This window comes from Anser anser (assembly GCF_964211835.1).
Source record: "Anser anser genome assembly, chromosome: 3".
NCBI lineage: Eukaryota > Metazoa > Chordata > Aves > Anseriformes > Anatidae > Anser > Anser anser.
In genome coordinates, this window is record NC_139722.1 from 57,528,538 (window position 1) to 57,550,013 (window position 21,476).

The following is a 21,476-nucleotide window of genomic DNA, read 5'->3' on the forward strand; positions in this document are numbered from 1 at the left end:
GGTAAATGTGCCATTGTAAACACAGTGATTATTTTGGCCCCAGAGCAGGACAAGAACAACAGATAAATATTAAGGTAGTTCTAAACCACAGGAACTGAGCTGGATTAAATACAGTTGCATGCTTAACCAGCTCCATGGCGTCTGTTAACAGCACAGGCTCCTCCACCCCAAGCACTTACCGTCACCCCAAGAGAGGCTTTTGGAGGGGTACAGAATTCAGAGCTACAGAGTGGCTATGATGCTAACAGCACTCAGGGCAGGTGCTTTAAAACTAGGGTAGGTCCACATGAATGTGCAATAATATGATGAAATTTCTTTTTATCGGTGAAAGAATCCCTGATTGCAGCTGTAAGGGTATTGAAAACTTGACTGTATGTACAAGAGAAGCTTCGCCGAAATAAGAAATCTTTTCCAGGGTGTGAACCCAGGCTGTAGTGGTGAGGGGACAGACCCCATGACCACCAGGAAAATAGCACGGAGAGTCACAGGGTATGTGGTAATTTTTAGAAAAGGCTTTCTTTTCCGTACAAGTCATGTGCGCTGACAAAAGATTGTGCCTCTTCTCTGGCTTCCTACATGCGATAGAGAAACCCATCAGTGAAGCTGTCAGCGATTCAGCCTCCTGCCCGCGCAGAAGCAGCCGCTGCCTGTGCCTGCGTCCCTGCGATGCCAGCTGGAGAAGAACGATCGTCCTGAGAGCCCCAGGGGAGGGATGTCAGAGAGCGATGCTCCTTGTCACCTAACACGACCAGATGGCAGTGTGTCAGTAACGCCAAGTGAGTAGCACTCAGTGTCAGAGGCTCTGTACCCCAGACTTCAGAGTCGGGTATTTAAAGATGAAAAATCAGAGCCCTTACTTTAGCTGCCAGCTGTAAACAGCATGCGATTAACTTGTCTGTTCCATATGAATGTATTAGGTATTGTTATACTCTAATTTGCCTTGTTAATTGATGTGTGACAGCAGGCTTACTAGGTAAAAATGAGTAAGAATGACATCAAAGTAATGTGTTAATTTACTGAAAGTCTTTTATTTGGATATGTTTCTTCTATACAATGGTAAGTACAAATTGTCTTTAGTAGCTGGGGTACCCACTTCAGTAGTAGGGAAAATCCTTGATGTGCACAGGCACTGTAAACATTATTCATAATTATGTGTAATGTGTGCATTTATCACTCTTCTCTTTCCCCAGCTGTTTATTTGATCTGGAAAGTCTTGGCATCAGTTTTTCTTCTTTAAGTTATCCAGGTTTCAAATGTGCATTATCCCAGTTTTGGGGAGATGGAGAGGAGAGTGAAGGAAAAATGCTGTACTGTCTTTTGCTATTTTATGCTTAATTCTATGTATGTTCAGAATGGTTACCTAACCGATAGTTTATACACATATTCTGGGAAAAAAAATGTAGTTTGGATTTCTTGTAGCTGTTTTCATCATAATATTGTTTTTATGAAATGAATTTTAAAGAGAATTTCAAAACAAGTTTTCCAAATTTTACAGCAATTCTGATATTCCTAGCTCAAAGACCATTTCATTTTAGAAGCTCTAAGGTGACTTGCTCTATCTTCTTGCAGTTTATTTTCAACAGAGGTAGGGGGCAGTATGTGAGAATTTGCAGTGTCATGTCTTAATACTGTGTGGACTAGTTATTTACTATTTACAAATAGAAAATATTTTAAAGACTCTCATGAAAAATAGAGGAGTAACTCACCAACAATATTTTTCTAAATATTTTTTCAAGTTCTACTACTGCCTCCCTTGATCTTCCATTCTTCTGACACTGTTCTTGATCCAGGGAGACCTGTGTCAGCTTTTCCTTCTATCCTGTATTATAATGTATGTTATCCCGGGGTCTGGGATCAGGTATGGCAGTGGGGTGCTTCATCAAGTGTTCTCACAGAGCTCAACAAAATACCTTAGCTGAAACAAATAAGACTTTTTATTATCTCCTCATGTATGTGAACAAATCCTTTTTCTTTCACAGTCTCTTCTAGAGAGCATTTTGGAATAATCTACTGTTTTGCTGTACTAGACAGTAGAAACTGGTAAACAATAACGTGGGGAGAACTTCTCACAGATTTTCAAGCTCTGGTCTTTTTCTGTTTCACTTTTGTGAAAGTCGTAGAAATTTTCAATACCCCTGTCTGTTAAATTGTTTTAAATCTAGGCAATTGATTCAAAACTACAGGGCTAGCTGGGGAGACTTGCAAAATTCCTCTTTGCATCAACTGAAACCAAGCTAAAAATAACAATTTGTTGTTACGGAAGTCGGCCCCCAGTGCATGGTAGTATTAAGCAGAACCTCAACTAGGCATAAAAGACTGCCTGTACGAAACCAATTTAGTGACTATTTCATAGTGAAAAATCATAAGAATTCTTGGGAAAGACCAGGATGACTGTTAATGGGAATAGAAAACATCCATCTACATTTATTTTTATACCTTTTCAAAACTGGGCTGTTAACGGTATTCAGGCTCATCAGCGTAATTCTTTACTGCAGGTTATCTTCTTCAAACAAATGAGCAATAAGCTAACAGATGCAGATGTTTAAAAAAAGAGGACATGAACCATGCATGAGCAATTGTTTCTTTTTTCTGATACTGGCTAAGCTGATCTGAGTGCAGGCCATAAACTTACTGTCAGTATCTGTGACAATTTTATTCTGTGCAATGTATGCAGTTCTATCGATATACGCTGCTGTGGGTATTCAGTGGGAGATCGAGACCCATTCAGATATTGTACTGAAATATCCCAAGTCTATTCTGTCTTCCACGTGTTATTATGCATGTGAGTTTGTGTAAGAAATCTTTTCCGGGGGTTAAAATTCTCAATTTGGAAGTGATTAAAAAGCAAACTTGCATTTTCATCGCCTCCAGAGTAGCACTATCAGCGATAAAACAAATTTGTCTGATCCTGAAATGAATGAGCAACCTGAATTTAAGATTTTCTTGGATAAGGATATTCTAAGTTTTAGTATCACAGAGACCATGAATTAAACAGTGTTAGATCATTTTTATTCAAAATAATTGCCACAGGGATATATTACCATGGGAAAGAGCAAATCATTCAGACTGTCTTTTATCATCTGTGCTATACAGAGGTAAAAACTAAATTTTGTTTCAAAGGTGATGTGTATTTGTATCTCTACCTATACCTATATATCATGATCATCATTGTAACAGATAGTCAGACAGTACCGCTTACTTCCAGGCTCAGTTAAATGAAATGGTTTGTTAGATCCAGTCACGCAGGTTCTTCCAACGACACTCACTCTCTGCCTTGAACCCCAGGCAATATCCCACAGTGCTGTAACCAGAACTTGTGACATGCTTCTGTTCCAGCCTCAGCATGCTCATTCTGCTGCTGTGACAGGAGCTTGAATGATTTCTTCCGAATACCTGTAGCTGGAATATACATTTAAAATGCTTGGGGCAATGTAAATACTGAAAAGAAATGTGTAGTTACTTTGTCTGCTGTGTGGAATCTAAGCATCACCCTCACAGAGTTTCCTACACAAGACAATACAGCTGATGTGCTTGGAATGACGATGGACAGGACAGAGACAACTTTTCCTGGAGCTAAAATAAGGTGTTAGTCACTGTCATTGTCATTTAAGTTCAGCTAGGAGATTAAGTAGGTTTTCCACAACTTTGATGGATAGGGCTGTGTATCTTCTATTGCAATTCAGCAAACCCAAAAGAAGTCAGGTAAGTGGTACTATTTTAGGCCTGCAGTTTTCTGTCTCTTTCTCTCTCTTTTTTTTTTTTTTTCCCCAAATTTTGTTATCTACACAGTACCTGAGGGGTACCTGGGAGCATAGCCCCATTCTTCTATGTTGTGTTAGAGAGCTCTTTGTGGTTTTAGCTGATGTAACTTTGGGATTGGCCATCTTTTGCCTGGGTAATAATGCAGGTATAAGATGTAGTAAATTCAGTATGCTATGAAAATGTATCCTCTAAGGTGGAGACTGTGTGTTAAAGAAAATCTGTATCTTGCCAAATGTTTCAGGGAAAGAAAGAAAACAAACAAACAAAAAAAAAACAGGTACAAACTTCAATTTTAGCTGAAAATACAGCAGCAAATTTAGTATTTTTGACCCAGTATTGACACTGAGCGGCAGAAAGCCTATGCTATGAGTAGGGTGGTGGTAGTGGGGGGAGATGGCTGCATATCCATATTAGAGTTGCATTCACACCTGGAATCAACATACATGATTTTGAGAGGGGTCTTTAAACAGCAGTTAGATTAAAAAATATGCCTGTGACAAACACCTCTCTAATACATCCAACAAGTTCTAATATTAACACCATAACTATTAAGAACAATGATTTTTCAGATGCGCGCACAGCACTTGCTGTTTTATTTTTGCACGTCTTTTTATTGTCTGTATGCGTGTTTATACAATTAAATTTTTATGAATGCATGTATCTGCCTGTCTTGTACAACTTGGGATTTAACAGTGCTGTAATACCGAGGGCCCTTCCCTGGGCTTTGCAGTCTTTCAGACTGGTTACGGACTGAAGGAGGGGATGGATACGAAGCGAGATCTTGTTTAGGCCAGCTGTAAGGTCTGGAGGGGTTACCCTGAGTGATCTAAGGTAAGGGAACGGAGCTTCTGATAACTAGGGTGGGTTTTGTTTTGGGCTTTGGGTGTGTTTGCGAAGAAGCCTGCGCGCCAAGAGCGTGGAGACAAGAGATAAAGTTTGCGGGCATCCCCGTTTCCCAAGGGTCGAAAGGCTTCGGTTAACCCCGGTATCCCGAAGCGCTGTTTCCGCATCGTCCTTAAAACCCCTCCTACGGAGGCAAAGGCCGGAGCTCGGCCTTCCTCACGGGACGCCCGGCCCGGTGGCAGCCCCCCGTGCCCAGGCAGGGCCCCGCTCCCCTCCCGCGGCCTCGGCCGGGCCGCGCCCCCTGCTCTGCGCCCTGAGCTGCGGCGGGGCGGAGCCGCGGGCCGGGCCAGGCCGAGCCGAGCCGTGGCCGAGCGGGGAGCGGGGCCGCCATGCCGCCGCCCTGCAGGTGCGGCCGGCCGGGGGTGCCGGGGAGGCGGGGAGGCCGGGGGCGGCCGGAGGAGGAGGAGGAGACACGGGGCGGGCAGGGCCGGCCGCAGGCGTGCGGCGGAGCTGCGGAGCGGGAGCGGGAGGGGAGGTGAGGGGAGCCCCGGGCCGGGAGGGAGGCAGGGAGGGGGCGGGCGTCTCCCCGAGGCGGGCCCGCGGCGGCGCCCCTGCCCGCCGGCACTGGGGCCGGGCTCCTCCGGCTCTCGGGCGCGAGCCCCGCCGGACCTCGCCGCGGATTGCTGGAACGTTCCAGGCTCGCCCTCGGTTCGTTCCCGGTCCCGCCTTGCTGGCGCTGCTCCGGGTGGGGCCGGCCGGGGGCTGGTGGGTGCCGCGCTACCCGGGGATGCGCGGCCGGGCGGCCCCCGGGCGGCGGAGCGAGGGGATGGAGGGGTGCCTGCGCCGGGGGACAGCCTGCCGGCCGGCGTTTGCTCCCCACGCCGCGATTACCGGGAGCCCGCTGGGTCGTCAGGCGTCTCTGGTGGTAGCGGTAACGGGTTAATTGGGTGCGCGTTAATTGGTCACGGCGTGCTGCGAGGGGCCGCCAGCCCGGCGGAGGGCCTGCGCTGGGGTGATGCTTAAAACGCTTGTTGGAGAACCCTTGCAGCCTGTCGTATAAGCAGGTGTTTACACAGGGTGGATGTTACGTTATGCACGTACTGCTTTTTGGATGCGTGTATATGCATCTTTTTGTGTACCCACTCAGTCTTTGAGAAAGTGATGGAGAACGCAACAGAAAACACCAAGAAAATGCACGCGCTTTTATGGCTTCCGAATGAAAGCTACTTCATCAGGAGTAGATGTCTTTAAGTGTAAGTCATGGTTCAAAATATGTACGTTTAGTGGGCTGTAGGCTGTGCTCTCTTTCACCCTTTTACCTGGATGATGGCCATAAATATAAACAAACAGTTGTAAGGATCTAAACAAACAGTTGTAAGGATCTAAGCCCATAAGTAACCTGGGTCCTGTGAAGAGCTGTAATGAAGTTGAGGGGACTGCTTGTAGACACAAAATGCTTTTTAATGGCTTTCCTTTCCTTTTTTTTTTTTTAAGTGAAGCAAAATCTTGAGTTTGAAGGAAATCCTGTACTTCAATTAAATTCAGTACTGTTGTTGTTATTGTATATTATGATATAAAAAGGCACACTTCCAGAAAACCTAATTTATCTAAGTTGTAAAGTCAGGTCTGTGAGGCTCAGGCCTTGCCTTTGCCCAGTGGGCTGTTCTCTTGTGCTTTCACTGTATCGACGGCCACGTTCTGGTTTTGATTTGCCACATCTAGTGCTGAAATGATAAATATTTCCCTTTGGAGCTGAAGTGACTCAGAGTTGATTGGAACGGTCCTTGTCCTGTTGGATAGGAGCACTGCTTTGTTGTTTTATGTATCCAGGATTTTGAAAGAGAAGACTCAGGTTGGCTAGGGATTGCTTCTGTAAATATTTGCCTAGCTTAGGATCCTGACTTCTCTTCAGTGGACAACTTGCAAATGTTTTACAGTATCAGGGAATAAGTCTCTGTCTGTTTAAATAAAGTTGAAATCATTGGAAAGTAATTTGTCTCGGAGAATAACATTTCTTTAAAAAGGTTATGAACAAAGCTGTGAACATCCTATAGATAGGTATGGCAGCTACAGCGGCTCCGTGCAGTCACCAATCCGGGTGAGCGTGCCAAAGGCAGAAATTACTGTAACCCTCTGGAGCACGATCTGATGCAAGAAATTGCTGCTCCAGGCAGCTGGAGGTTTTTACAGAAGACAGTTATGATATAGATGGAGGATGAAGGGTCTCGTTTGACCTGTGCTTTCTAATAGGCAGTGCAGGAAAGTTAGAGTATAGCCACCACCAGCAACAGAAACGGTAAAACTCCTTATCTTGCACCTGACTTGTGCCCTTCGCATCGAGGGACTGTTCAGCAGTCGGTTGTGTTACCTCAGCTCTGCAGGCTGAGTGAATCTGGTGTGGCCGTCCAAGGAGTGACAGAGTGACAAATCTCTTCCTCCCCACGATCAATAAGCCAAACACGTCTGAGGCTTTACCGGCTCAGCTCTTATTTTGATGAAGCATCTGCCTGCTGGTACAGCACGGAGGGTGAAGATGCCAGCCGACCTCTGAGCTCATCATTTCTTGCTCCCTGCTGTGTGAGAGCTCAGCCTCGGGGTCAGCTTTGTTGTGGAAGAGGAAAACACACAAATGGTGTTGCTGCTTCAGGGACTCCATGTGGGTTAGTATCATTCTTCCTAAAAGAGGAAACAACTCTACAGCTGAGGAGTGAAGTCAGCACTGAGAGAACTCACTGAGGGGCTCCATTGACAAGGAAGAAAATATGAGGGTAGGAGAAACAAGTTTTCAGATTTCTTTCTTTATTTGAGATCCGACTAGTTTACTTATCCCCAAGTCATTTCTCCCTAGCCTGATTCATGAAATAGTGAGGCAGTAACAAGGTTCGCAGCAAACCAGAGGGATTATATTCCCGCTACAAACACATCGTTTCAGATTGACACATTAAACACACATATGGGGGTATTTTTCCCCCTTGTCTTTGCAAACTCTTCTGATTGTGGGTGGAAAGCCATACTTCTTTGTTCTTGATCAAAATATCAAGCAGGTGTAAGCAGCAGAGCTGCAGCCGAAAGATGCTGATGAGGAACTGCTTGTTCTGTTTTGAAGTTGGCAGCACTCTGCAGAGGTCCAGGGGCCCTTAGTTATGAATCTGCAATTTCTGTTGTTGACTGCAGAAGGGCGGTGTGCAGGCAGGCTTTGTAGGGTGTGTCAGGGCCTCATGATGGGTCGCAGTGCAGAAGCTAGTAAAAAGGTGCTGGGAAGGGTGAGTTACTCGTGGTGCAGTGCTCTGCTCTCACACCAGTGCTGCTCCCAGTCTCTGGCCAAACTTGCAGAGCTCATACCCGTGTTTCAGTTTGGTACCACATTGTGAGCCAGTGATGAGCCTATACTCACTGAAGACATAAGCTGTGATTTCATGACAAGTTTTTGTCTTCTAGGAAGAATTTTGGCTTAAACTTGGAGCTTTTAATGGATATGGTATACATCATAATCTTAACAAACCTTTCTGATCATCACTTATCTTGCTTTTAAAATGTGTGCTGAGCTTTCAGTTGCATGCCTCGGACTCCGTGTCTTGTGTGGTCCTGTGACCTTGTCGGCTGGATGAAGCTGTTCCCAGCTTTCAGTTGTTCTGTTTCCTGTAGCACGTGTTGTGATTGAGCATCAGGCCTCCCGTTTGATAAGCTAAATGTAGTTCCTTCTGAGAACCAGCCAAGTTCACAAGAACAGAAAGCATCAGAATATATCTCTCTATACAGGCAAGATTTGTGTTTACCTTCTTATTTGCAGTGTCAAATTTGGATTGTTTGTTTGATTCGCTTTCTATTTAGCAGGTTTTAAAAGCCTTTTATTAATAGGAATTATATATTTCTAGAATGCAAGTTTTCTTACAGTAGTTTCACCTATTAGTGACTGATTTGGGGAATCTCCCTTCAGTGTTTCTGTAGACACCTGAGAGCCATTTCACCAAAATCTAAGACTTAGGGCAGACAAGGAGCTGTCCCAGCGCACCAGTTAGAGGAAATCACAGCTTTGTTTTACAGAAATTCACAGTGACAGCTACTACTACCTTGAACTCACACTTGTCTTAAGAAAAGGTAATTTATTCCCTGAGTCATTTTTCAAGTAATTTAACCTTTCTAACAGTGCTCCTTCTCTGCAGCTACACTTGTCTGTTGTTTTTTCTTTTTTCTTTTCTTTTCTTTTTTTTCTGCTTTCTGTCCCACATGCCATCTGTCTTATTTTCTGGTTTGTTTTCTTTGTAATGCCACAAATAGAAAAGAAGTATGCATGTTCATGAACCATCACTTCTGAGGGGAAGAGGTGTGGATGGCTTCTTGCCAGCTCAGGTGATTCTGTGATTTCAGAAACTAATTGGGATTGGCCTCGGTTGTGGCTTGTATGGGATGTTACATGGAATGATTCAGTATCAGCAGCTCAGCAGTGCTTGCATGTTGTGTCAGCTGTCAGTGTGCAAAATGTAAGTTAAAGAACATAGTAGGTAGTATTAGTGCATTGTAATTGACAGTCTCTTGGTCAAGTGGTGGCCCCCCAGTATGATGGCAGGGGCTTTATTTTACCATTAGCTTGAGAAGTGACATTTGTATAATGCTTTTCAATAGCTGTAGTGATTCCAAAGAAATCCTGAGTTATTCTGGTAAAACTGAGTATGATACTGCATGCAGGTTTTGGTAGCTGTACCAAACACGGTAAAGCTTGGTAGGCTGGAGAATGGCTTGAGTTTCTCTTGATAGTTCCTCACAGAGGTTCAGCTAATTCAGAAGAATGATGAAGAGTATAATATTGTTTCACATATTAAGATGGTTTGTATGTCATTTAGAATATATATTATATATATTTAACTTTTCCTGTAATCTACAAGCAATGGTTGACTTCTCATACTCCCTTTTTTTCCATCCTGGTTTCTTATCAAGCCTTGTGCGGTGAAGCTGCTGAAGACTGATGGCTAAAGGTAGCAGCTCTGATAACGCATGCCGTAAAATCCAGCCAGTTCCACCTGTCCCAGCTCCTAGGGCTTCCAGCCTGCAGGAGTTGTCCAGTAGGTGCGTGGTGTGAGTGGTGACATCCTGGTGACAATGGGTGGTAAACCAAGTGGACAAATCTTTGACTTCTACTTTGTTATGGAGCAGCGTGTCCTGTGTGCTGAAACATGTCCAGGTGTGTGGTGAGAGATTGACTTTGCCTGCTGTAAACCAGTCACTCGGGCAGATATGGGTCAAATGTTTAACAGCTGGGCGACAGCTGATGGGCATGGGAGGCCCTCTTGCTGCCCAAGTATTGAGGGGTCAAGTAGCACGCAGTCTGAGTAGTCATCAAGCGGCTAAGAGATGAGTTGTGAAGTGCAAAGGAATTACAAGGGTGCCTTTCTCTGTTCTCCAGCCCTTGTGCTTAGGGATCAGCTGAAGAAATTTTGTTTGATTTACTGGTAGGCTTTTTTTTCTCTTTTAGGATATGATGCTGAGCTCTGTTGGGTGGGCATGGCTTATTGCTAGGGGTGAATAGATGGTGAGAGGTAGCTGGCTGGCATCATTACATCACCGTACAGAGGCTAGGCAGGAGCCTGCAGTGTCATCTGTGTTTGTGTCCTGCTGCAGGACTGAAAGCGAAATCTCTCATGTGGAGCTAATGTCGATGTGGTTGTTTGCTGGGGCATATTTGTTTCCTTAAACACAAGAATTCTGTATTCCTTCAAATGGAGCCCTGCTGCTAACTGATCAGTCAGTGGATACATTTAAAAGTGGGTTATTTGTTTTAAAAATCGCAGTGTAATGTGTGGTTTCTGTTGGTACAAGTAGCACATTGTCATGAAAAGTGATTAAGGAGCCAGAGATTAGTTTTCTTTTGAGTTTCCCACTCAGATGACACTGTGTCAAGTGGCAAGTTTCAATGTTTTGTCAACTGGCTGTGTCCTTTCCTGAATACGGTTGTGGTAGCTCTCAGTCCCAGGCTGAACCTGGCAGATAACAGGCAGCTTTTACAACTTAGGAGCTCCCAGTGGGTGTTCTCTCCTGGAAATCTACTCGGATAATAAATACAAGAAATCCAGATACTTCTACGAAGGGTAAGAGTGGCAAGGAAACTACCAGACTGATGCAGTGATGGATGTTGGTGAACTGCTTTTAGGCAGCGAATAGTGAGTTATGGAGAAAATATGTTACCCGGGAGAATTGGTCCTAGTCCTTCTCGTCTGTGAAGCACATTTCAGACTATGAGAAAAGAAAGAAAGGTGCATTATGTTACTTGTTCTCACTTCTGGGAAGGAAATGCCCAAGCTCTGTCGAGCAGGAGTGCTCTGCTCCTTGCAGAATCCAGTCCAGCCCTGCTCCATCAGGAGCGAGGCACAGCAGTGCTGTGGGCAACCTGTGTAAATGCTATCAGAAAGCCAACAAGGTTTGCAGGCTGTCAGAGCTGAAGAGGCCACCTATAGCAATAAATGTGATTTTAAGGTGCTTCTGATGGAGTATTTCTCTGTGCTTGTTAGCTGTAACGTGGTCATCTTGTTATGTGGACCAGGATAGGATTTTTGGATGCTATTTTTCATTTTCTTTCTGTGAGGGTTTCAATTTAGAAAATATATTTCTTAGGCAAAATGATTGTCATCCCTTCGTAAATGGTAACTGGCCTTGAAAAGTGTCTCTTTTGCCTGTGAGCATCTTTCTGTCTCTATCCATCCAAATTTCCGTGGATGTCATTGAAATCTGGACTTTACCTTCAGTGCTGAGTACAGTTTTCAACCCTTAACTGCTTTGCAGTCAACATTATATTGCACTTAAAAGTTTTACATGGTACTGTTTTATAACTGATGTTTAAGTTTTGATTTTTTTCTTCATCCCACATGCTGTTTGTTTGGCATTTGGTGATGAAAGAGCTGCAGATGATTATCGTCTCACTGAAAGGCTTTAGGATGACAGCATACTGTGTTATAAATTGAAATTTACTTTATCTGGCCCTGAAATGTATCTTTCTTCCTGTTTCTCTTCACTTTTTATCTTTCTGCTTCACTGAGTTCAGCAAGCAGATAGCTCAGAAAAGCTATGTTGACCCACAGAAAGCTCATGCCACATACCACCTGCTCATTAGGTTAACCCAGCAGTGCACTCTAGGCTTGAAGTGTACGTTTTAATCCTAAGCCTTGTAATGGTTATTGATAAGAACACAGATCTAGCTCGGGGATAATGGGCTTCCTACGGGTAATGTGTCAGTGCTTTTTAACTACAGATTACTCACGTACCCAGATGGGGTAGGTGTAAGCTGCATTTTCCTTTTTTTTTTTTCTTCTTCTTCTTTTTCTTAAAGGTGTATATTTCTACACAGTTTGGACAGATTTCCAGAGGGCCTGTGAAAATGTCCGCATTGCGGTCTGCCAAAGTTTTTGGTCTGCCAAATCTTAAGTTTTTGACACCAAAACTGGATGGATTATAGATCCTCAAAAAAAAAAAAGTCTTTAACATGGACAAAAAAAAATAGTTAACTGTTCTGGCTGACTTCTACTTGAGCTAGGCCAAGCAATTACTTCAATGTAGCTGTAAACAAGTGAAGAAGCAAGTAGCTAATCAGAGAGGCTGTCTAATTAATTGGGTGGGTAAATGTGAGCGTGTTGTTAAATACCAAGGTGTATTTAGTTTCACATAGAAGTTCTTGTCCTGTATATAAGTGCAAGCTGGCTCTCAGTACAAGGCCAGAAGCTAGCTCTGTAGCGTTGTGTAGGAGCTGGAGAAAGGGAAAACGGAAAGATAATAAAGGTTTTGAGGATATTTCAGAAGAGCAAGAGAACTAAATCATTCTTTGTTATGGAATACCTAAAGGAATTCAGCAAGAAAGAAGGACATAATTAGAAACGCTGCTGTGTTTAACACGGTCCGTGTGGCGGTAGGGGTGCGAGTGGCTGTGGGAGCGCTGTGACAGGAATGCGGGCCTGCGCGCCGTCCTGTCCTGCCGGGCCGCGCTCACAGCCCTGTAACGCAGTAAATGCTGGGGGCTGAGCAGCCCAGAAATAACCAGTCAAGGTTTTCAGCCTTAATCCTTGTGTGTTACAAACACACAGGATTTTCTGTTACAATGAAATCCTTCAGTATGTTACTTAATATACAGCGTATGCAATGTGACAGAGTTGGGGTTGCTATGGAGACCTGGCTTTTTGGTTCTGTTAACCGTGTTTCAGATCGGAAAACATTTCCATTGCACTACTCTGAGACTCCCTTTTCCCTCCCGCTCCTCCTCTCAGCCCCTTCTGCTTCTTGGCTGGGAGGTAGGTGAGGGAGGAACGGCCGTGACCTAGGATTTGCATGGGTCCTTGGAGCAGGCTTGATTGGAAAAGGGATGCTGAGGGGGAGCTTGGAAACGAGCCTTTTCCTTTTGGGTACCTCTTCTATCTTGTTTTTTAAGTGTTTGAATATTTAAATGCTAATCTTTAATATTGTAGTGTCAGTAGGCTGTATTTTTTGTTTCCTGAAAACTTGAAAATAATAAGGACTTTCTAAATAAAAGTTTATAGTAATTTTCAAAGCACAATTATTAATTTTGTGGGAAATGTACCTGGCTGATTGCAATACTTCCCATTAAACTGATAGATTTCTGCATGTTTTTATACTTCCTTGTTTCTTGACCTTGTTCTGTAGAGCACTGAGAATATGCTAACCAAGTCTCATCTAGTACAGCAGGGCTATTTGTAAATAGAAACCTAACATCATGCTTAAGCATTTTGGGATCTAAAGTAATTAGAAGGGGATTTACAGTACGCGTATTTGTGCCAAGCATTGAGCTGCATCTTTGTTTTTCTTGACGTGACTCTTCAAAGTAAGAACATCGGTTGCTTTCAAACCTACCTCGACTTGATTTATCTTTGGTATAATCCTTTATTGGGTTGGGGGGGCAGGAACTGAGAAGAGAGAGTAAATTTGTGAAACTGTGAGCATGCATTTATCTTTTCTACTCTATGCCTCTCACCTCAAGCTTGCTGGCTGTAGGCTTCATCAGCACTCCTCTTCCCAGGTGTCAAACAGTACGTTCACCGTGCTGGGTGACTGCACGAGGAGTTACATCTACAGACATCTGTCCTGGCTTTCTGCTGCAGTTCTGTCTTTTATGGCAGAGCTGGCAGAAAAAAAATGCGTGCATGCAGTTTATCTGTGTGGTGCAAAGCCTGGCTCTGCTTTCAGGAGGTCAGCCCAGTGGAAGTGGGCGTGAGCTGGTATGGCAGGACACAACTGAGCTGCAGATATAGTCTCTTCTGATGACTGTTACACACAGGTAATTTGTCTGGTAACTTTTGGTGGAAGAGTGATAAACAGTTGCAGTAGGTGAAAGGGAGAAAGGCGAAGGGCAGCAGTACTTCAAATCACAGCAACTGCTTGCTGCAGGGGCGTGTTTTAATGGCTTCAGAAAGCCCAGTTTCTTTGGCTCAGCACTTTTGCTGGCTGAGGTCCACTCGATTGGCAAAGGACGTTTGCTGTACCTCTCAGCAGTGGTGCTGCTGTGACAGGAACTCTGCATTTTTTGCTAATGCAAATCCCACTTGAGTCCTACAGGAGCAGCTCTGAGGTGTGGCCAGGCCTGGGGTGTGTGACGCTGCGATCCAATGTCCCTTAACAGCATCCTGCATGTGTGATGGTTCTGATGGCTCAGCTGGCTCAGAGGTGGCACCAGGCAGTTGGCTGGTTTTCAGAGAGTCACAGAATGGGTTGGGTTAGAAGGGACCTTAAAGATTATCTAGTCCAACCTCCCTCCCAAGCTAGGTTAGATTAGTTGTTCAAAGCCCCTTTGCTACCTCATGCTGTCTTGTAACACTGTGCTGTTTTAGGGGCTGTGAAGATGGAGTGACTTTCTGTTTGCTGCTTCTGTTGCTTTGCTTGGTTCAGCGCAGGGAATTGGGGGAGGACTTGGTCACGTCTGTTAAAAAAAACAGCAGAGAACCTAATAAGTCATCTGCTCTGGGAGTGGCATTGATTTGTGTATGCGTGTGTCAAAACCTTGTCAAAACATACCTGTGCAGGCGTTCTTTGAAATGTTTATAAACAGGTCATAAAGCTAGCAGTTGTTACAAGCAAGGAACGTGCTGGTGTCAACTGTCAAATCAACAAAGTAGTCCCAAGGGGGTTTTCTAAATGTGAGTTTATGTGTCTAGAGTATTCACGAATTTTTATTTTTTAGAAAACTAGAAGCACTTAGTGTTTTAGGTGAATGCTGCTGAGTACATACGTATAAGTCCTTTGTGTATGTGCCCTGCATGCTCCAGGGGAAGGTAAGAAACAGGTACATCTGTCTTCTCGTCTCTGGATGTGGTAAACCGCATCCTCCTCTTGTTCAGAAGTGGTGGAACTGTGTTGCCATATGTCAGGCATTTAGGATCTGACTTGGAAATGCCATGTAAACAGAGGTTGAAGTACCTCAGTACGTGGCGTAAACACAGGCTTCATTTCATTCAAAAGGTGTCCTGGGAAAGAAAGGCACAATGGACAAACCATTTTGCTTACAGTTATAGGAGCTGTGGTTTTGTAATAACTTTGCAGAATGACCACAACATCCTTCTGGATCTCAGCCTCTTGCCTGTGAATTGAAAGCAATGTTTTTGACAAAGAATGTTGAGAGACTTAGTTTATTTCATAAGGTTTCTAAAATTTATTGGAATCTTACAAATAACTGGAACCAGTACCCTGCAAATTCTTGGGTGCTTCAATTGTTTATATGTATGAGGTTGTCTGTACTTTGGTGGCTGTGGAGTTCATTTTCCTTAGCCAAATGCTAATGTTTTTTCTGCTGCCTTTTATATTTTGTTACAGTATTTGGTAGGAAGGCACCGGTGTTTTCTGTCAACAGTCCATAAAGCATGCAGGACTTGTCATGTCGTCTCAGCATACTGTGTGTGCCTGTACAATGTGAGTGTGAAAGGTGGCTGGGTTCAGAGGGCTTGGCCGTGATGTTTATTTGAACAGGGGTGAGTTAGCACAGGGGATACAAGAAAATGAAGGGGTTAATTCTTTTAAAACTCCAATGGGCAGCAAATTCTGTAGGAACTTTATTGGTGATTTTAAAAATGAAATTTTTTTTTGAAGTGGCTTTATTTCAAACAGTGCTGCGCTTTTACGTTCAGTATGGCATAGCAGTCTGCTTGTTACTGGCTTACACTGTGTTTTGTAACCAATTTCACAGCTAAAGTATGTAGCAGAATCCATTGATCCTTATGGAAAATGCATCTGGTGATGTTCAGCTGCCAGTCAGGGAAGATAACATCTGGATGCTCTTCTCTCTTGACTCTCTTCTCACTCATGGGCTGGGCTTTCTGGCAACTCTTTTGCTTCCCTTATTCTGTGTGAAATGTGATAGCCTGAGTTAGTGGTAAAATTCTCCTCCCAAGTAAGCGAGGAATGATTCAGCTGGAAAGTCCATTGGAACTGAATCAAGTCTTTGTTATTGTTCTGTTTCTGAATCAGACGTGTCTGTTGTGTTGACCCCTTGAGTTTATTTTATTTGAGCTCTTTATTTGGACGGGCTCTTGCAGATCCAGTTGGCGAGTTGGTGGTGATCTAAGCATAGCCTGCTTCTATTGCATTAGTACAGAATGAAAACGGTCAGATCATTGGCTTGTTGCACCTCTGCCATGGGGATAACCACCTCCTAAACCACTGCAGCCAGTTTCCTATGAGCAGGTGTGTTTTTCCTTTGTAGATCTCATCTCCAGATCTCATCTTTACTGTCCTGGGCTTCTGAAAATGTTGCTGTGAGTCCACAGGGTACAACGACCACATCAAATCACTGTCAGGCTATCCATTTGGAGAAATGGTGATGCTGGTCTGTGTTCAATCTGAACAGGGACTATAGAAATTGTTTCTGCATACAAATTCATTCTCAGTCTTTTAATTTTTGCATGTCAGGCTTTTAAGAGTGCAGCCTTGTTCCAACAAACATGACAGGCTTAACACTTTTAAAGGTCAGTGGAGTTGCATACATAAATAAGGGCTTTTCTCCTTAGCAAGAGTTGTATGATCAGCCCTAACTTTACTGAAGCGAGGAAGCTCTCCTAGTTTAGTTTAGTACCCTTCAATTAAATATAATGGACTGGTGGTACTTTATAAGGATAGAGTTTATTATTGTTTTAGAAGTAACATTATATTTTACATGGTAATTGTAGTAAAATTTGTATTTATCTTAAGATAGTTTTGAAATGAACTCTCATTTTTTTGTTTGCTCTACTGAATCTTAATTAACATAACTAGTCTCTGCTGTGTTTTGCTGGTGTGTGCTAGCACTTTCCTGAAAACTTCCAGTCTCATTTTAGCTAAGTCATTCTGCCTGAAGCAAAGACTAAAAAAAAAAATTGTGGCTACTTTCATCTTTGTTGGCTGTGCATTTCTGTTATTCTTTCATCTTAAGATGCTGTAGTGTTTATTCTGAAACCTTTATCTTTACGACAACACCAAATGAAATGCCTTAGCAGAATATAAAGGCAGTAAAACTCAACCTGGTTAGTTCAATCAGTGAGATGTTAATGAAATACTGCAAAGTTTAGCACGTCTCCTAAGGTGCTAATGTGCTTTCCCCTTCCTGTTTATAAAAATGTGATGTATGCTGAAATGAATTTTAGAGTTGATATTAGTGCTTTGCCTGGTGAACCTTAATCATGTGCATTATATATGACCTGGTAGCAAATGAGAATGTCGTCTGTCCTGTGATACGCTGTTTCCACTGTCTTATACTTCAGTGTGTTGTGTGAGACCCTATGCTGCATCTGCGGAGTGCCCTGGTAGCTGCTTTGGGCTGACCAGAGGTACAGACAGCAACCCCAGGTGTTCAGTTTGAGAGCTAGCACACTGAAAATACTTCCCCTCTACCTGTGGTTTGTTGTACAATATTTTACTCTGTCTGCTTGATGGAGATTTTTAATATCGCACTTCACTTAAAGTACTACATACGTATCTTTCCTTTTTTTGGTCTTAAGACTGACCGGTTGGTGTGATCCTCATCGCCTCTCATGGTGCCCTTTTGTAGGGGTCAGAAGGGCCACCTGTACCCAGACGCTGTGCTGCGGAGCTGGGCAGAGTCATCGGTGATGATTCATGCCCCAAACCGACGGGGGGCAACGCTGGGATGTTTGTATTGCAGCAGGCGATAGTAAGGAAACGTGTAGTTGCATGAGCAGCTGTGTGCTGTTTGCCTGTAGCCTCAGGGTCAGAGGTAAAATAAAAAAGCAGAAATAAAAAGCTGGTTCTGCGTGGGATGCGGCAGCAGAGAGCAGGTGTGGGCTGCGGTGCGTGCCTGTGGGACACGTGCTGCTCCTCTGCACGGCGGGCTCTCCTCGGTACGTCCTCAGCCTGCGCGTGTCTGCTTGGCTGCCTGACGGGAGCTTTCTCTCATGTCAGCTCGGCTTCTCTGGTGATGGAAATCGTGTGCTTAGGCCTCTCGCCGCCTCTGTCATCTTTTCACAGTGTGATTGCTGCCATCACTCTTGCCGTGTGGAGCCCCTGCTAAGGTACAGGATGCTACCTTTGATTTGGTTTTCATAAGCTTGGTTCAATGCTACCTGAAAGAGTTAAGAGAACCATTTGAACCTAGATCCACAGGGAAACTTAGGCTTTTTACTTCCTCCTGTGGACCTGAGCTTTAGTTACAACAGAGCTAAATAAAGATGAGACTGTGCTGTGGGTTTCCGTGGTTTGTCAGTTTAAATTTTACAGTGAAAATAATAGCTGGTTCCTTGTCAGGTTAGTCTCCTCCTTTGTTCTCATTGCTGTTTGTTACTGGGGCTGCTCGGATTAGAGGTACTGGGAGGATACTTGTGCACATTGCTCTTCTGGTCTCATTGTGAGTGTGCAGAGGGTACTTCTTGTATCTCTGTTCTCCATTTGCAAAATAGAGAATTATTGCCTTTTGTTACCTGATAAAAGGTTGAGAGAGACTGACACAACAGTGTCAGAGAGAGAGAAAGAGACTTGTGTGATCTTACATTATAGAATCACAGAATATCCTGAGTTGGAAGGGACCACAGGGATCATTGAGTCCAACTCCTGGGTCCTCACAGGACCACACAAAAATCAGACCCTGTGTCTGAGAGCGGTGTCCAAACACTTGTGAACTCTGTCAGGCTCGGTGCCGTGACCACTGCCCTGGGGAGCCTGTCCCAGTGCCCGACCACCCTCTGGGTGCAGAACCTTTCCCTAACCCCCAGCCTGACCCTCCCCTGTCCCAGCCCCATGCCGTTCCCTCGGGTCCTGTCGCTGTCCCCAGAGAGCAGAGCTCAGCGCCTGCCCCTCCGCTCCCCTCGTGAGGGAGCTGCAGGCCGCCATGAGGCCTCCCCTCAGCCTGCTCTGCTCTGGGCTGAACAAACCAAGGGGCCTCAGCTGCTCTTCATACGTCATGCTCTCTTGACCCTTCACCATCTTTGTAGCCCTCCTTTGGGCACTCTCTAATAGTTTTGTGCTTTCCTTTTTTTTCCTCTGTGTCGTTCCAGGACTTGCAGTGGACACAGATGGCCAGCAATGTGCTATCAGGTCCATTGAATGTTCTAAAAATAATCAGATACTTCATTGGCTTCTGCGTTGCTGGTGCTGTGGAATGTGCTGTTGTTCATGTGCGTGGTTTTGGAAAATAATGCTCACAATTGGAGGACTGGTGATTGCTGCTTCAGAGCCAGCAAACAGGAGTTCTGGGTTCTTACCCTTGAGCAGAGCAAGCAGCGTCCTCAGTAGTGCCCTAGCAGCATGCCTGAACAGGCAAAGGAGCAAGTATCCAAAACTATACTAATTTAAACGAGGAAGTCCAGAGCACTAGGACTAACGGCAAAGCATAGTGTATTTTTAAGTGTTTTGTTCTTTTCTTCCTATAATTATTAGGTGAGATGTTACCTGACTCTGCTGAATTTGGAGAGCAGTAGATTTTTAACAGGATGCCTACATAAATACATTGTGCATCAGGAATATCTTTCCTTTTGAATTAATCTAGTAAAAGAATTAGCACTGCTGTAGACACGTAAAATAAGATTGTCACTGTCTATTTCAGCTTCAGTGTAGAAAGGGTTAAAGGGAGCCTGAAATTTCCATAAAATCAGCTTTGTCATCATTTGGGCTTGGACTGTACTCATGATATATGAGTAACATGTCTGTCTCCCAGCATATAAACATTCCCCAAATATATACATTTTTAATAGTCTGCCCAATTCAATCTTCATCTCTAACAAAGAACAGCTACTAGGAAGCCAAGATTCGTTTTAATCGTGTATCCGTATAACATTTTAAGCAGTTAATATTAGTGAAGAATACCTGGTATTTTTTTATTGGAAGGCTACGAAGGACAGGTACGGGTGAAGCGTGGAATTGGTTTGCTTTTTCTGATTAACTTTAAAATACCACTGAAAACCTATAAAGTAGACACTGCTTTTGTCCTCCTACTTAACTAAAAATTGAAAAGGGCATTTCAAAAACACTGTTTTTAGTAGCAATCACTGCATGTTACTCTGTGGTCCTCCTCGCTTTCATTTTTTTTTTCCCTTAAAGCTAACTAGTACATAAAACATTACAAAGAACAAAAATAAACTCAGAGGTCATGAAGGCTGTACAAATCATTTTGCTTTTCCTGGTACTGAAGGAAAACATTTTTGAAGTATAATTTTCAACTTTAAATAGACCTTCCTAGAATAATCCTTTTGTTTCTTTTAAGAAGGTAAGCTAAATAAGTTTTAAGTCACCAGAGATGGACCTCATGTTAAGTTATTTTATTGTGAAAATTTCCAGTGATTGATTACAGGATACAAGATCCCTGTGTATTTTTATTTCCAAAGGAAATAAATAAGCCAAAAAATAAGCCAGTTTCCCCAGAATGCCTTTGTTCCCTCTGGTCTATGGACAACGCTCCTGTCTTCAGAGTGCCCATCTGTTCTGAGTTCAGCAAACCTCACGTTTGGCAGGTTGCTTTGTGCTGACACTTTCTGCAGCACCTGCAGCTCTAGGCAGCAGCCCTCCCACCAGAGTCTGCCCCTCTCCTCGCCTCCCTTTGCAGCAGGGGGTTGCTGCTCCAGCACTGGCAGGACAGGGCTGCGGGCAGGCAGGGTTTTCTCCTCCTGGCTCCCTGGTCAGTGATACTCCTTTCATCTGGAAGCAACGTGCTGGAGCAGATATTCTGCTGGGTGGGATGAGTAAGTCAGGGGAGATGAAGAGAATGGATGGAAGGAGTGTGCCTCCACCTCTTGCACAGGGTGAGGCCCCAAGGAGAGATCTTACTTCCCTTCATTCATCCCGTGCTTTCTAGCTGTCCTGTTTGAGGGACCCTTGACACTTCCCTGTTCTCATTCCCACGGGTCCCCTCTTTGCTCCTTCTGTTTGGGGGTTCAATATTGTCTCACTACTCTGGTTATTTGGTAGTTCTTGATATCAACGTGAGACTTGGATGTGACCGGTCAGTGCTCCTATGCACGCACCACAGCGTGTAGTAGAGGGATGGTAGGAGAAAGGGAAAAACTGGCTCTTCTTTCTTTGAGCTTCATGTAGTTCGCTATGGAGGTGCTGATTGTGTGCTTCTGAAAGACTTTTGTAGCTCTAAGTGCAGTGCTAACAGAAACACCATTTTTGATGCTCTGAAGGCCTAAGAGCCTACCTCTCACTCAACAGGGAAGGTGAGGATGTGCTGAAATTCTGGGGAGATGTGCGATGCCCTTTTGTAGGCTGGACAGCAGAGCAGGCTGCTGTCATGTAGATGTCTGCATTCTGCTGGAGACCGCAGCATGCATCAACTTGCAGAGATAAAGTAGTCTTCTATTTATAAACCAAAGATGTCATAGGCAAATTTGCCATGTAAAGAGTGCCATCACATACTGACCATTAGAATAAGGCTCTGCCTGATGCATAGAGATCAGAGAAATTAG

General features: G+C 44.0%; 1 protein-coding gene across 8 annotated transcripts in view; it reads left to right on the forward strand.

Annotated features, from left to right (window-relative positions):
- Positions 1–598: 598 nt before the first annotated feature.
- The window catches only part of NCOA7 (nuclear receptor coactivator 7), a 94,441-nt gene continuing 73,563 nt past the window's right edge, over positions 599–21,476 (forward strand). For 2 of the 8 annotated variants that reach the window (XM_083828997.1, XM_083829005.1), the window contains exon 1: positions 5,397–5,858. The gene's annotated coding sequence lies outside the window, so the exon portion shown is untranslated. Of the gene's footprint in view, positions 777–4,676; positions 5,012–5,103; positions 5,141–5,169; positions 5,314–5,396; positions 5,859–17,686; positions 18,093–21,476 lie in introns of those variants that run through there. The other 6 variants (XM_083829000.1, XM_083829001.1, XM_083828999.1 and 3 more) reach the window with 6 other exon arrangements.